Raw genomic sequence first — 16,683 nt, 5'->3', positions numbered from 1 at the left:
AGAGACCAACCTCTAGTTCCAGATCTAGATAATTACATATATAATACCCCAGGAATTAAATTGTTCTTGCTGAAACAACTCATGGTGCAGAATATGCCTTTCTCCCTATTTAAAAGAAAGACACAAAGATGTTGCTAAGGATTCGATAGTGGCATTTCAATATTGAGGTAACCAATAGCCATCTAATTGGACTTAAAGCTTACCCAATATGAGAAATCTCTGCCTAGTGTTTTAAACCCAGCCAACTATCCCATGGCTGGTGAAGTCTGAACCCTAGAAGAGAACCTAACTACTGCTGGTTTCCTAAATTGGTGGGTATAATTGTTGACTGCATGCTAAATACTTATGCTCAAATGTTTGTGCACACAGATAAGGGTAGTTCTCGTCCACTATCAAAGAACTTCATTTTGTAGCAGACAGAGACCATCACAGAAATCCACAGCTGGCCAATATGCAGAAAACAACTGGCCATTTACTGACAATTTACAAACCCCTACATGAAAAGGTCAAGGAACATCATTGTGGTAGTTTGTATATGCTTGGCCCAGAGCATAGCACTATTTGAAGGTATGGCCTTGTTGGAGGAAGCCTGTAACAGGGATGGGGATGGGCTTTAAGACCTTCGTCCTAGCTGTCTAGAAGCCAGTCTTCTCCTAGCAGCCTTCAGATGAAGGTGTAGAACTCTCAGCTCCTCCTGCACCATGCCTGCCTGGATGCTGCCATGCTCCTGCCTTGATGATAATGGACTGAACCTCTGAACCTGTAAGCCAGCCCCAATTAAATGCTGTCTTTATAAGAGTTGCCTTGGTCATGATGGTATCTGTTCCCAGGAGTAAAACCCTAAAACAATTGTAGCAAAGGATAGTGATGGGGACCGAGAGCCAGAGGATATACTCTGCTGTGAGGTAGTGAAATACTATCTGGGAGCTGCCCCATACTGTCTCAACAATGTGGTTACCTAGACCTGCACAGGAACAGTACCAGTTGGCCCATCAACACGGAGGGGTGGAATCTCACGAAGTCTGACCCCTAGGTGAAGAACAACAGGCAATTAACAGTTAATGAGAAAGAGAGATTCAGTCTTCCCCAGAGAGGAGCCCCTGACAAGTTGTTCAATTCTAGCTGGTCAGCCATAAACCTACACACATGTGAACAACATGCAATAGACTCAGCAGGCCCTGTTTATGCACACATGTGCACATATGTACATATTTTATTGCTTTTTTTGTTTTTCATCCTTTTGTTTGTCAAGGCAAAGTTACTGTGTACCTGTGGCTGTCCTAAAACTCACTCTACAGACCAGGCTGGGCTCCAACTCACCAAGATCTGCCTGCCTCTGCCTCCTGAGTGCTGGGAGGAAAGACGTGCACCACCACCCCCAGGCAGTACATATTTATATTTATTTAATTAATAATTGAAGAAGTGTGAATGAGAGGAGTCAGGAAGGTACAGGAGGAGCTGGATGGAGAGGGGAACTGAAAAAAGATATAAATACAGTACTCATGTATGGAATTATAAACAAAAAATATAATTACAACTTCTCAGAGTTTTCCATTCATGAAGTAGAATGGTAAATAATAGTACCCGTCTTGTAGAGAAACAAAGAAGCCTGGGTAAATTAATTCACATATGGTTTTTAGAACAGTGCATAGCACAGAAATGTGGCTCAATAAATATTAGCTATCATTATAACATTATTGTTGCTGCTGTCGCCGTCATTACTGGAGAATTGGAGACAATTTCTCTCCCCCTTTACTTCTTCCTCCTCCCACACGCTAATCAAATGGGCATATTGAACTCCACGACCTCTGCCTGTCAGGTAAGGGTGGATGCACTCAGGTACAAAGCTTCTACTGACCTCCTGGATTTGAGAGCTGAAGAGTGCCAACCACAGACGTGATTTGCTGCAGTTTCCTGACTGGAATATCTACGTGGATATGTTTGATTGTCACTATCTACTGTGCCCCCCCCATGCCCCACATCAAAGTCCTGTAAACATCAACATGGGAAATCCGCCTGATTCATTTCTGCCCATGTCTGGAAATCAGCATTTTCAGATGAGGCAAACAAAATTAAAATAAAGACACCCTTAACATCTTCAAGAAGAGTCCTGACAGCACTTTCTTGGGGCCCTGGTGAGGGCTGTGGGGGAGGCATATGTACTCAGAGACCTCCTCCCCTTCTCCCAGCACCCAGTGCCCTGCCCAGGATGAGGACAGAGATCTGGCCCCTTTGCCTTGGGTGACTTTTACCAACGTTCATTCTTTCTCTCTTTACAGGACAGGACATGTGAAGGAGGCCTGGCAGCTTTGATGGTGTCCATTGACCCTAGAGTGCATGGTTTTCCACAGAAGTTTCTCAAACTCCGATTGAACTATGAAATGTCATCTGTGAGCCCACACTGTCAGCTATTGGGAAATATTCTGGAAAGCCAAGATAAGTAACAGGAGGAATGATGGAATGCTGGAGCTGTCCAAGTTCCTAATGGTCGTTATACTCAGCCACCTCATTCTGCCGATGAGGAAACAGGAGCTCAGAGGGGTCACCCAGCTGGCTAATGGTAGAAGCAGCTGGGTGGGAGGGGGCCTGTACTGGCTTGCTTTCTGCTCCTGTGATAAGCACCATGATCTGAAAGCCACTTGGAGAGGAAAGGATTGCTTGGCTTATACACGTACTCACAGACCATCATGAGGGGAGTCAGGGCAGGAACACATGCATAAGTGAAGCCATGCTGCTTACTGGCTTGCTCTCCAGGGCTTTCTCCGTCTGCCTTCTATTTATAGTTTTTATATAACCCAGGACCACCTGCCCAGGGATGGCACAACCTACAGTAGCTGGGCCCTTCCACAGCAGGCATTAATCAAGAAAGTGTCCCCACGGACGTGCTCGCAGGCCAGTCTAACTCCTCAGTTGAGGTTCCCTCTTCCCTGCACCTTCAGTTTGTGTCAATTTGACAAAACCTATCCAGCACAAGTTCACTCTCAGCTCCCAGCTTCCTGCTGGGGATGTGTGCACAGAATCCCATTTACTCATTCCAAAATATTGAAGAGCTTGCACTGCAGGGTGCTTGGAGCCAGGGATACAGTGCTATGCAGCACAGCTTAGGAGTTTACATCCTGGTGGGGGCAGGAAAAGGCCAGTATCTCTCTCGGGCAGCAGACTGGATGTGCTGTGCCCAGACTCTAATACAAACTTAAAGGTTGGAGAGCTTACTGTAGGAATAGGGAAATGGTGGAAGCAGGTCACTAGGGGTGGATCTTTGAAGGCCAAGGACTCTCCCTCTCCCCATTCTCTGGGCTTCTACGACATCTACCACCATCACTTATAGAAGGAGCCATTCCACCCAGCCTCCTCCATGATGGACTGAAAAGACAAAAGAAATCTTTGTTCCCTTTAAGTTGTTTCTGTGGAACATTTGGCCAAAATGATGTAAATGTAACATAAATGGCTGTTGCCTTTTGAGGATCCACCTACACGTCTCAGCCAGTCCATAAAACAAAAACACCAACCCAACAAAACACCATCCCAGATGGAACTGGAAGCAAGAGCAGTGTCTAATCCCAGAGGAGAAAAAAAAAACAGTGTCTGCTCACAGCAACTTTAGCTAAGGCAAAATTGAAACTACCTTTTCTCAAAAAGAGTGTCAAGGATTTTGGAGGGTCCAGGAATGGATCCTCGGCAATCTGCTTATAACTACATCCATCCAATCACTTGCTGTGTGACATTGTCAAGTTTCACTACCTCTCTGAGCCTCCATTTCTTGGTGCCCACAAGGGTGCCACACTTGGCCCGTGGGTTCCTCACCATGAGCTTCAGGGTCCACAGAGGGCAAAGTGGAGCCCATTACGAAGCCTTTGACCTCTTTTGCTCAAGGTCCCAACGCAAAGCAGTCTCCGACTGGTTCTGTGTATCAAAGCATAAATGAATGTTCTCGGTAGATGCTCACCGCACACAACTTTACTAAGCAGGCATGGGATCCTGCAGCACAAACTGCTTTCAGTTTAAGCACCAGGTCCTTTGAGAAGCCTCTGATCCGGCAGATGACAGTGGGTCACTCCTGTGTTCTCATGGCAACTCCTGCATAAGTTTCCCATAGGAAAGTCCCAGAGGTTGGCACTATGGAGTCCAGTGCCTGAGTATGAGCATGCTAGACATATGGACACTCAGAGTGGATGCAACCTATCCAGAGCCCTGACTTAACAGGTACCACCGGGGGCAGAACCTGGGAGGAAGGGGTGGGGATACGTGGCTAACTTGTTTCCCAGATCCCAGGAAGGGTTACCTCTACCTTGCTGAGCTTCATAAATGCCCAGTGCCTAGCCTTGGTGCAAATGAATGGCTTTGTCAGATTTCTAAAGTACACGTGCCCCGACTTTGTTCCTGTTCTATTCTCAAGAGGGTCCACGATGATGCTCTGCCTTAGTGGCCACTAGCTATGGTCAATGTAATCTCAATCTTTCTCTCTCTCTCTCTCTCTCTCTCTCTCTCTCTCTCTCTCTCTCTCTCTCTCTGAGAATTTTATATATGAATATATATATTGATGAAATCCACCATCTACTCCCCCGCTCCAACTACTCTCAGAACACACTAGTACACCATATATTTGAGTTATATCAAACTGCTACTGTCTGGGATGCTTCCTCCCCACTAGATCATGCCAGAAGGTGCTGGGGTAGACATGGGGGAATCATTAGCAATCTAAAATAGCTGTGAACCTGGACTGGAGAGATGGCTCAGCAGTGAAGAGCAGTGACTACTCTTCCACAGGTGCTGAGTTCAATTCTCAGCAACCACATGGTGGCTCACAACCATCTGTAATGGGATTCCATGCCCTCTTCTGGTGTGTCTGAAGACAGCAACAGTGTATTCATACACATAAAGTAAATAAATAAATCTTTAAAAAAATAGCTGTGAACCCTCTGAGCTACAGTAACACCCAGCCCGTTGGTAAAATGATGACACAAGTGTTTTGGGAGCAACCAACTGCTTTCAGGTTGGATTTAAGACTTGCTCCATAAGATGGAATTCATGTCTGGTGCTGTTAATAGGGCCAAGAACCCACACTGGGAGGTCATTAGGCCCCTGTGGACCACTTACTACCTTTACTCAGTTAGATGGACACAATATTAAGCTGTACCCTAAATACTTCTCTTTCTACCCATAAGTTAGTGTAGCTCTGAACCCTCCTCAGACAGGCTTTCTCTTTGTCGTAGGTGGTGATTCCTTACAGAGACTCACAACCGTTCAAGATGCAGAGAGTGTGAGGCTGTGGAGCGTTCATCCCTCACTGGGACGTCTGCATCATATCCCTCCCCCTCAGGCTTAGGGACCGTTACAGAAAAGGGGGTAGACCGATTGTAGATCAACACAATCTAAATTCAATGTAAACCCCAGTGTTTCAGTCACAGCGGCCACATCCCCAGTGGTGCCAGTACAGGAGGCTTCTGTCACCACAGAAGATCCAGAGTGCAGCCCTGGGCAAGCTGTCTGTTGGCTCTGTTTTCATCTCTGCATCGGCGGCCACCATTCCCAGCTTTAACGCTTGTTCCCAAAGAGCCTACACCAGATTGGAAGGTGCCTTAAGGCCACACCCACCCAGAACCCAGACTGTGACCTTATTTGAAAACAGGGGCTTTGCAGATATAATTGATTAAGTTAAGGTGACCCTGGAGAGGAGTTAGTCCTAGTCCAACATGACTGAGCCCTTGTAATTAAGAAGAAGTCACACATACAAATACATATAAAAAGAAAGCCTGTGACCAAAGAGACGGTGATGTGGCTATAAGCTAAGGACCAGGAAGAATGGACAGCAGCTACCAGAAGCTACCAAGAGGCCTGGGAAGACACTTCTCTGCCCTCACTAATGCCCTGATTTCAGACCCCTAACTTCTGAAGCTGTGATAAAATAAACTGTTCTTTTCTGTGACCTCTCCTTATAACAATTTGTTGCAGTAGTTTCAGGGTATAATGTAGGGCTGTGCCCTAGGATCCCTTGAAGTCACGTTGGTCCTGGGATATTAATATGCTTCAGATATTGACCTCTAGACAGGGAAACCCACAGAAGCCAATGGGTCTCTGGCTGCACTGCTCAGGGAGTAGGTGGAACAACTGACCCTGGTGGAAACCAGGCATGCTGAGCTGACAGTGCTGCCCAAGGAGAAGCCAGAAGAGTCCAACGAGCCTGCAAAGACTTCCACTTTCTATCCTTTCCCTGTCAAGACAGAATCAAATATTCCCAGTAAAAGGCATGCCCCAAGCTTCCCAGGCTAGGAACTGAGTTTATCAGATTGCTAAATCAAGGGCTCTCAGGAAGCTGGAAGACACCCACCTTCTCACTAGTAGCAGTGTTGGCACAGTTCGTGGATATGACCGGATCTATGCTGGACATGGAACCAGACCGTGTTGCCACCTACAAACCACTACTTCCAGTGCCCACACAGTGTACCTGTGCACCGCAGCCTTTGGACGAAGGCTGGGGCACGATCTCCTTTACTCATAAGGTACACACACCCAGAATGTTCCCTCTCAAATGCCTTCCTACCCAACTCCTCCAGGATCCCACCACAATCCCAAACAGAGAGCAAATATCCGGGAATTTAAGTTTTATTGAGTGGATTCTTTAAGGAAGAAGCAAGCATGTTTGTCACAATATGTCATAAACAGAGCAGAGCCCCAGAGTTGAACACTGAGCCCGGCCTTCCCCAGCCTCTTGCTCTGTTCACACAGAACTGAGCCATCCCATGCTGTTGTCTGAATGGGAAATGTCTCCCATACATTTGTGTGTTGAATACCCGGTCCCCAGCCAGTGGTACTAACAGAGGGCTGTGAGCCATTAGGGTTGGGCCTTGGGGTTTGATAGTCAGTCCCCACTTCCTGTCTGACTTCTGCTTCCTTCCTGCAGACACAATGTAACCAGTTGCCTTACCCACCTGATGCCAAGGGTTCCCTGCCCTGATGGGCCCTATCCTTTCAGATTGGGTGTCAAAATAAATCCTTTTTCCCTTAAGTTGTTTCTTGTTGGATACTCAGTCACAGCAATGATAACATACATGTCCCACCCACTGTCTCTGCCTCACCTCTGACAGAGTTTATCTTCCACAAAATTTATCAGAATCCCCCCCACTCCCCACACCCTTTATTTTGATGGGTTTTGAGACAGGGTTTCTCTGTATTGCCCAAACTGACCTTAAACTTGCCATCCTCTTTCCTTAGTTGCCCAAGTGCTATATTATAGATTGTGAGCCACAATACTCGGGGCTCTTGCCATGTTAAAATAGGAAAGTAGACAGGCGCTGCTCTTCCTAAAGCCAGGAGAAAGCAGACTAACAGAAGCTGCCCTTTTTCACATCCCTTACCAACTACATGAACAAGTTATCCAACATTCTGAGCCTTGACTCCCTCACACGAACATGAAGGGCCTGGTGGGAACTTTCATCTAGGACCCAGTGAGGTCAGTAGAATGTGGCTAAGAAGTTGATACATCCTATGGTCCTTATGTTAGCAGCTAATGACACTGAACCATGTGCCTGGTATGTTAGCACCTAGTTAACAAGAAACTGTGTTGTCATTTCTAAAGTAATACTAAGCAAAGCCAGACTCCCAGTGTCATAAAAGTCAGAATCCTTGTGGTACAGGCCTATAATCCCAGCAATACTAGAAGCTAACACAGGAGGGTCGCAAGTTCGAGGCCAGCCTGAGCCATAAACTGAGTTCAAAGCCAATCTGAGAAATTTTAGGGAGAATCTATTTCAAGATCAAGAAAATGAAGAGAAGACTTGGGGCATGGCTCAGTGGTAAAACACAGGCCTGGCATGAGTGAGGCCCAGGTTTTAATCCCTGGAATAAAAAAACAAACAAACAAACAAACAAACAAACAACCCACTATCACCAAAATGTATCATAATGGAGGCAACCTTATAACTGCCCACCCAGTTTACATTTCTCAGGGAAGGGGAGCCAGGCAAAACTGTATCTGTATTCCCACAAGGTAGCCACAGTGTAGGTTGGTGCACCCATTCCCTGCTATGCAGTTATGGCCCCCTACAGGTTCCTGGTTTCACTACTATGGGAGGACTGACCTCTCCATTACCCAGTAATGCTATCCTCCCCTTCCCCCTTCAGGAAGCCATGGTGGGGAAGCTCCAAGGGCCCCACAGACTCCCTGAGTCTCGCTGAGAATGTGGGAGGAACCCTACCTAGTCCACTCTCCTGCCCAAGACAAAAGAGGAGAAGAAAAGGTCCTATCCGACCCTGGCACACTCAGATGCCCTTGCGTTTGCTTTTGAGGCTTTCTGATCCGATGGCAATGTCAGCCCTGCCTTCCTTGGTAGAGTTTCAGGGCAGCCCTCAGACCAGCTGACTCGTCATCTGCCACTACACCCAAGTGCCTGGCACAGACCTGTAGTGAGATGAGACTCGGTCGGTCTCTGTAGCTCTCCAGAACGGGGCTTCAGTGGAGGGCTGTGCTTTTGTTTCAAATAAAAGGTCTTTCTTTGCACGTAAAAGCATTCACCCTGGAAAGTGTTGCTGTAGGGACAGAAGGCAGGAGCAAGTCTCCATGTCCCTTCTGAGCATGTCAACATCCTCCATGTGAAGCACTAAGAGGCATAGCACAGCCACAGCAAGTCCCCAAACTTTACAGCATATGCGCCTCTCCAGCATGGATCCACTCCACGGCACGTTGTTAAAGTGATAAGTAGTGATAGACTTGCCATGAATATTCCAGATAAAATCTCTCTCCACAACAGTTGATGGAGACAAAGGGTGTCACAGGAAATGGAAGAAAATGAAAGGGTGTGTGTGTGTGTGTGTGTGTGTGTGTGTGTGTGTGTGTGTGTGTCTGTGTGTGTCTGTGTGTGTGTGTGTGTGTGTGTGTGTGTGTGTGTGTATGTGTTTCAATGAAACATCCAGAATGTCAGTGGCAGGTGCAGGGAGCATGCATTTCCTCCTTAAACGTCAGAGAGCCTAATCCTGTTCCTATAAACCCCAGTGAGAATAGGGAGGACAAATTCTGGAAGCTGCCCTTCTGCTGCTCTGTGAACAACACTTAAGGATGCTTAAAGGTGGAAGGTCAAAAGAACAGAGCATGGAGGGATAGGCCAGAGTAGCAACAAGCAAGCTCCCTTGCTCCCTAAAAGAAAATGAGAAAAGGCTTCTGTGTGGGATCAGCATTTTCTCCCAGCAAAAAATGTTTGCAAAGGCTGCGCATCACCCCTCCCACACTCCCGGATCAATAGCCAGAGCTGAAGACCCCAGCATCCAAACAGGAGGCAGGAAAAGATGAAGAGGAATTTTAAAAGGCTGGAAAGGAAAGAAAAGCCATCACAGTCACTTCATCCACAGACGAAGAGTGAGCCACAGGCCCAAGAACGCTGATTGGCCAGTACCCAAGGACATCAAGAGGAGGAAAGGCATGAGCTATGTCTATGTGCTGTCTGTTTGCTGGTGTCCGAACTTGCCTGAGGTGGAATCTTCTGCTTTAAGGATGTTGCTGAGTCCTTCTTGATGGGAAGGAGCATGACATATGCAGCAGGGCATGCCTCAAAGAGCCCTCTGCAGGCAAAGCTCTACCCCGCCCCTTCACCCCTCCTGGAGCTTTTAGACAGAGAGTACCACTTCCTGCCTTAACTGTTCCTTGCTCACAGAGCTTGAAGGCCACAGTGCAAGAGACATCCCTAATGCCAACTCAATATGCATTCCTCATCCTCAAATGAAGATGCTGAGAACCCGAGAGACCGCTGCATCCTATTTACAAGATTTGGAAACAGGTGGCAGGATGGCTTCCTCATTAGGACCCACAAGTCTCAGGCTTGCCTGCCTCCTAGAAAAGAAGGTTCCCTCTCTTTGCTTGTTTGGACTAAACTACCACCCAAAATGCAAAGTCACCTTGGAGAGGCTAAGATACAGTGTCAGCATCAAAATTTAGAGAGAGGAAAAACTAACACCCAGCATGGGTCATCCTAGTACCATAAGTGAACCCACCATAGACCTTGGCTCCTGGGAGGACCAGCATAGGAGAGGAGTCACCAGGAACAGCCTGGACAAAGGGATGCTGGGACCTCTGGGCCTCAAAAACACAGGCCTTTGCACTGTTCCTTCCTGTGGTGCCACAGGCTCATCCTCTTGCCTCCAAGTCTATGCCTTCTTAATGAGACCTTTCCCCACCACACAGTGGAAAACTGCTTCAATTCTCCTGCCTCATACCCCATGCTTGGCTTTCCCCGCAGCACTTACTGCTTAGACTTTCTAACATTTACTTACTGTTTATCTTATCATCTGCCACTTTCCATTTTCCAATAACCTCACACAGACAGACATGGAGTTTGGGTTCACTCCTGTGTTGCCTGGGTGTGTTGGCCATTATCTAATACATAAGTGCTCAATAAATACCAGTTGGATAGATGAATGAAAAATACATCTTCCCTCTACTCTTTCAATAATACCTACCCATTCACACACACACACACACACACACACACACACACACACACACACACACACACACAGAGAGACACAGAACAGACACAAACTTGCATATGCATAGTCACATACACTCTCATATTCACATGCACACACACTCACAAGCACAGATATGCATGTATTAACACATCCATGCACATACACCTACATGCATGTACACACAGGCACATATATCACATATGCACATACAATCACACACATGCATGCATGCACCACCAGGGATACACAGTTACATCACATAGTTACATATGCATATACATACACTCACATGCATGCACACACACATGCATGCACACATATATACATGCATGCACACATACAACCCCCCCTCCTATTTCTATACCCAGGCATCCATTCCTAGTAACAAGCATATATTAGGTTAAAGTTAGCACAATATGCAAGACATTGATGCCACTGGATATGTCCAAGGGAATGATGGACAGACACTTCAGTCTTTACACTACATGTGAACTAAGTTTTGATTTATGTGACTGCAATTAACTATTCGATGTGTTAAGTTAAAAGTAAAATTGGGGGGGGGGGTAAAACTGGCATAAGCCTTGGCCCTCATCCCCAACACCATCCTACTACAAATGTTTTTCAGGGTGACAGTCCCTAGGATGTAGGTAGGCTGGTGAAATGGGGTAACAATTCTTTTCTAGTTCTGAAGTTGCCTGAAACACGACTGTTACTTTTATAATGAGGCATCTGAGAAACTTCCCATCAGGCAGAAGGATATGAATTAATGCAAATTTCCCACATACATAAAACATGGAGTTTTCATCTCAGCTCATGAATCCCTTTACCTTTTATCATGCTCACTCCCACGTGGGGGTTGTGTGGAACAGATTTCAGAAGTCCTAGAAGACCATGCGGCTTGCTGGCGGTGCAAAACAAGGGGACACGGGCAATGCCTTCATGAGGTGGGAGCCAGAAATTATCACAATCTGAAGGTTGTGTGGTCAGTGGGTCACATGATTTCCATAGTTTTCTTCTGAGACTTTCAAACTGTTATAGTTTTCTACCCAGAGCCTTATTGTGGTCTTACATTTTTTCTTTATTTGTTCTGTCAGTTAAATGCTAGCAGGGTGGTGAAATGAACCTTTTCTCAGGCCACAGATATTCTAAACTCTGCTGTTGCTTCTCTGGGTCTTCCTGAGGGTGGACTGCCTGGCTTTTTTATCTTCTTGGACTGAAGTCTGGAGCCTTGGAACTGTGGCTGGTCCTTAAGTGGGGAGCAATTAATGCTTTCTCGGTAGTAGTGAAGAGATGTGTGGTATCCCCAGACACCACCCCAAAGACAGTCCCACCCCACCCCCCAATTCTCCTTCCCTTTACTGCTATTCATGGGTCATCTCTGCTGTGGGTAAGGCAAGGAAAGCCAGAGCCACCCATGTGGAGTCCTCTGAGGAAGGCATAAACAGTCTTCCCAGGGACCTATGGTACCATTACATTTTTATATATAAATCTACATAGTTCATAGAACTACAGGGCACATGAGGCAGTGGTTGATTTATCATTCAATTAGGTACCATAGGGGCTACTTTCTTTTCCTCTATTTATCTCTATTCCTGGTGTCTTTGTAATAACAATGCATTGCTCTGCAATAATAAAAAAAAGTAACCAAATTCTGTTTAATTGAAAAAAAATAAAGTACAACTGTCCAGGATAGGACAGACACAGAGGTACGATTGAGTCATGGGTAGGGGACAAGGCAGGGCATGAGATGAGGGTTGGTGACCTTCTGCCTAGGTTAGAGCAGGTTTCAGCCTCCCAGCAGACCAAGGCATCGATTCCTCCAACCAAACCTTCTCCCTCTTCATGCAATCCAAATAGCAGGCACTGGCAAAGTCACAACCGGGATGAGAGAGGCAGGGAGAAGGGTACCAAAACTGAGGAAGGAGCGACTCTCTGACCAGGTCAGGCAGCATCTATCAGAAGTGGACCCAGGTTCTATGTGACCCAGGGTGACACAAGGGTGACATTCTTTGGCAGCTTCTGAGAAGTATGAATGTCTCAGGGTGCTTCTATTTAAGGTGGCCGGTGCTGGGTGTAACGAGTGAATCCAGAATATGGAGGAGAAACAGGGCATTTCCTCACAAGGAAGGCTGAGTGGAAGGTTGCCAGCTGAAGCGAGACTCCAGGCTTATGGTGGAGAGTGGTGTCCAGATGTGGTGGGATCTGATGGGGAAGAGGTCTCTTCTCACAATAACTATTGGTATAGCCAACCACAGGTCAACATGCCATTCTCTCCAGCTTTTTCCGGTGGTTTTGGGATATATGCTGCTGCTCTGGCTTCTCTAGTCCTTGTGCCAGGTTTCACAAAGTGAGATTTTGCTGTGCTATCTTCAATTTGATGGATCTTGGATGGGCAGCCAGGGTGCTGATGTCTATGCCATGTGGTCACTGTCAGCACCTGCAAACGGGGAGAGCATTTATCAGAATGGAACTTTTACTGTCCTATTTCCATTATGTCATGGTGTGTAGAATGGAGAAGCGGGATTAGTGGGAGGTAGGCAGGATGCCATAGGAGCTTGGGAGGAAGGAATATAACAGGTAAACAAGGCCTGAAGGGTTGACAGAATGGCAGGAGGAAGGACTCACAACATCAAGAGCAGCATGCAGAAAGGGGCAGAAATCGTGCATACAGGAAGGCAAGCCTGGGCTGGTTCACATGTCACCTTCTGCTTTGCCCATCTGCCTCCTGGTCCAGAGGGGACATTCCCAGCCCTGCCTCCCCTTCCTCTCTCCCCCTAATGGCCCTCCCCTAAGCATATCAGAGAAATGAACTTACATCTACTAATTGGGTCAGTGTGACTCTTGTCCCCTGGGGCTTCTGGAAGTACATGTCTTGGTGATCCCAGCTCCCTCTGAGCATCAACATCTCGGTCTCTGGATGCGCTGGAATCTGCCTCTGTAACTTCTTTTCTTCCTGTTCTTCAGGCAGGTGGCAGGGTGTTTTGTTCCTCACTGGACAAGATGCATCAGGAGTGGGCAACGCAGGGCCAAATCCGAGACACCAGACTGAGAGGGACAGGAAGGGGAAACACGGGCAGTGCTGGGTGATCTGGACCACCGGTCACCTCATTCTAGTTCACGGGTGGACAGCTAGACGAGGGACACCAGATGGACCAGAACTGCAAATCCAGTGTACAGGCAAGTTACCTTAATGGAAGACTGAGACCTTTCAGCACATTGATCTTCATTAACACAGGTGCTAGCAGATCCACTTCCTGGGACAGGCTCATGCTTTAAAACACATCAAAACTAGCCAGAGTCAAAGAGCTGATCTGCTTTACCAGTCCCCATGGAAACAAATCTGGCAGCACTTCTACAAAGCCACCCTCTTGCTAAGGCTTCCCTCCAACAGAGGCCCACTTGGAATGCCCATTATACCAGAGATATGTAGCCCAGTGGGTGGGACATGGCATTAAACAGGACCACCTGGATCAACCCCAGATGGGTCAGGCACTTTCCTTCTGCATTATAGCCAAGGCCTGTGCGGAGCCAGGCTGGATAAACACATTATAAGCACAATCACGAGCCACGACTATGACAGTAACTGCAGTACAAGAATCCATTCCTAGAGAACACAACTTAAAGCACACACTTTGTATGTGTACACTTGGACATAAGCATGCAGCAGATCCACCATCCCAGTATCCTGCAAGCCTACATTTCTAACAAGTTCCCAGTTACTGTGGCTGTGGTCTAGATGCTATGCTTTGAGAACCTCAGATTCATACCAAGAGAGTTCAGTGGTAGCACCTATTTAACATGAAATCTACCACCAATGTCTGTCTGTCTGTCTGTCTGTCTGTCTGTCTACTATCAGGACTCAAAACTCATCCAAAAGAGGGGCAGAAAGAAACTACAATACAAAGAAAATTTTGACCAATGTAACATTTTCATTATAAGACAAAGAACAAGAAAAGCCTTAACGTTCTTTGAATCTGCCTACTTCATATATTCACTCATTTATTCATTCATTCTTCAAACAAAATCCAGAGCAGGTGTTTGTTCAAAGAAACAATTAAATAACAAGCCAAGAACAGAGTCCAAACTAGAAGCCCCAGAGCCATTCTTAAAATCATAGAGTCCTAGAAAAACCCCTGTTGTGTGCCATTGCTGGAGCCCGTGGGGTCAGGGACGTCTCTGATGGGCGTGTTTGGGCTTCTCTTCCTGTACTCTGTCAAAGCGTTCACTACACACCACAGCCACTGCTGAGCAAGGCCATGACTGAGGCGATGCTTGGCTGCTCCAAGATCAGCTGTGAGTTTTCAACTGTGGGCCCAGACCTCAGACATGGTCTTCTCAGAAATCCCACAGCTCGGGGAAGGAAGAGGAGAGATCTCGGATAACTCCTCAGGAAGCACAGAACTGCTGAACCATAGTGATGACAGCACAGCCTAACCACCATGACAAATATCATTTCCCAGCACTGTGTTCTGCAGCTCCACTTGGCCCTTTGCCCTGGCTAGCCCCTCTTCCTGGAAAACTGCTGCTCCCAGCTTTCTCACGCCAGGTTCCCTGTGCCCCACAAGCCGGAGCTTCCCCTTCGAGTCTCTCCTAACCAGCTCCCCGCCAGCTCCCGGCTCGCCCTGTGTAGCCATATGCCTTGCCTTGCCTTTTGTGTTTTCTCCATCTCCTGAGCACTACTGAAGCATTTTTTTACCACTCGTTCACTCACTTCTCTCCACCCAGTGCTCACCAGTGAGCTCAAAGGTACAAGGACTTCACTGTCACCCCAATACCTCGACAGTGTCTGGTCCATGGCAGGTTCTCTACCAAGTCCACTGGGTGAGTGAATAAATGTACAAAGTAAAGAGGTCTGGGCACCAGGCGTAACAGTTCCCGCGGTCGGAATCTGAGACGCCCTCCTTTCCTCTCCCTTTGGTCATGGGAGCTCAGGCTTCAGAAGGATGTGAAAGGGGAGAGGTGTCTTTAGGTGGGAGTGCTCAGTGACAGGAGAGAGAAGGCACAGACAGTCCTGGGACTGAAGCTGTGCCACATCCCCTCCTAGTTCAACTCCTTTGGAAAGAAAGATGCTGGTGAGGCAGGTTTACCTGGACAGAGAGCCCATAAGGCAACCCGGTGCAGAGAATCATGAAATGCTTTAAGAGCAAAAGAACTTACTGGCTTCAAACCCTATGTTAACCAGAGAGACTTAGCTCTCTGAGGTTTTGCTTCTTCATTTACAATGGAAATGGCTGAGGATACCCAAGGCTGGTGGATTTTATCTGTGAGGAAGAAAGGAGTTAGCACGGGCAGACGTGCTCTGACGACAGCAAGTGTAGAGCCTGCCACTGGAGTTACTAACAGTAAACCTCTCAAGTCTCTCAGGGTCAGGGCAGGTGACACGTCTCAGGCATACATCTCCATCAGCCCTGTTCTGCAAATGATTCTCTTGGTCTTGCTGAGCCCCCAGCACCAGCTGTGGAGACACTCCAGTCATGGAGCAGCAGCTCAGGGGTGGAACACTGGACATCTGGAGCTAGCAGCAATGTTCACAAGCAGAGCCATGCCTGGTCTCCCAGGAGAGGGCCACTGTCAGGGCCACAGAGGAAGGTCAGGCACAGTCAGTGGAACCTGAACTGTGAGCTGTGAAACAAGTCAAGAGCCCTCCACTTCCCGATCAAAGTTTCTAGATCTCCAAGTCCCACAGCTAGAAACGTTAGAGGAGTCCAGTGCACTCTTACCACTGAAACTGCTTTTTCAGGGATCCTTGGGTGATAGTTATACACCTTATGACACAGTCTGTGCTCTTCTTCTTCAAATATCCCTTGCCAACTGTGACGGCTAAAAGACAACTTCATGTTATAGATGGCATTCCTTCCTCTGACTCAATCACTCCCAATCCACTGTCACTTTTTCCTGGGTGGTAACTTTAATGACAACTCTCATGTAAAGAGTAACATTATCGTCTCTATTAGGGAATCATTCAATATGGCCACTGGCTGTTAGTCACGGACAGCTGAGAGCATATGTAGAACTATGCTACATTCTCATGAAGACACTATGCAGTAGCCAGTCCCTATCATTAGCCAACCTACAGTCAGGCTGGGGACAGATAATCTCACATCACCATCATGTATGGTATCAGAGTTAACTGCAATTTAAAAAAAAAAAAAGCATCCATGTTGGACCATGTGGGGAGCAGAGTAAAGGACTGGGCAAGGCCACCTTGTCCACGGGCAATGCCCT

At 47.1% G+C, this 16,683-nt stretch overlaps 1 protein-coding gene and 1 long non-coding RNA gene across 3 annotated transcripts in view; both read right to left on the bottom strand.

The window, feature by feature from the left end:
- Hivep3 (HIVEP zinc finger 3) overlaps positions 1–16,683 on the bottom strand; it is a 402,467-nt gene that overhangs the window by 246,173 nt on the left and 139,611 nt on the right. The window lies entirely within an intron of this gene.
- On the bottom strand, positions 12,100–13,493 carry RGD1563049. Its single transcript, NR_144426.1, has 2 exons — positions 13,274–13,493; positions 12,100–12,895 (listed from the first exon to the last, which is right to left on the bottom strand). It is a non-coding gene; the product is annotated as an RGD1563049 (long non-coding RNA).

This window comes from Rattus norvegicus, chromosome 5 (genome assembly GCF_036323735.1).
Source record: "Rattus norvegicus strain BN/NHsdMcwi chromosome 5, GRCr8, whole genome shotgun sequence".
NCBI lineage: Eukaryota > Metazoa > Chordata > Mammalia > Rodentia > Muridae > Rattus > Rattus norvegicus.
Note: the sequence above shows the minus strand (reverse complement) of the source record. Positions and strands in the feature narration are given on the sequence as shown.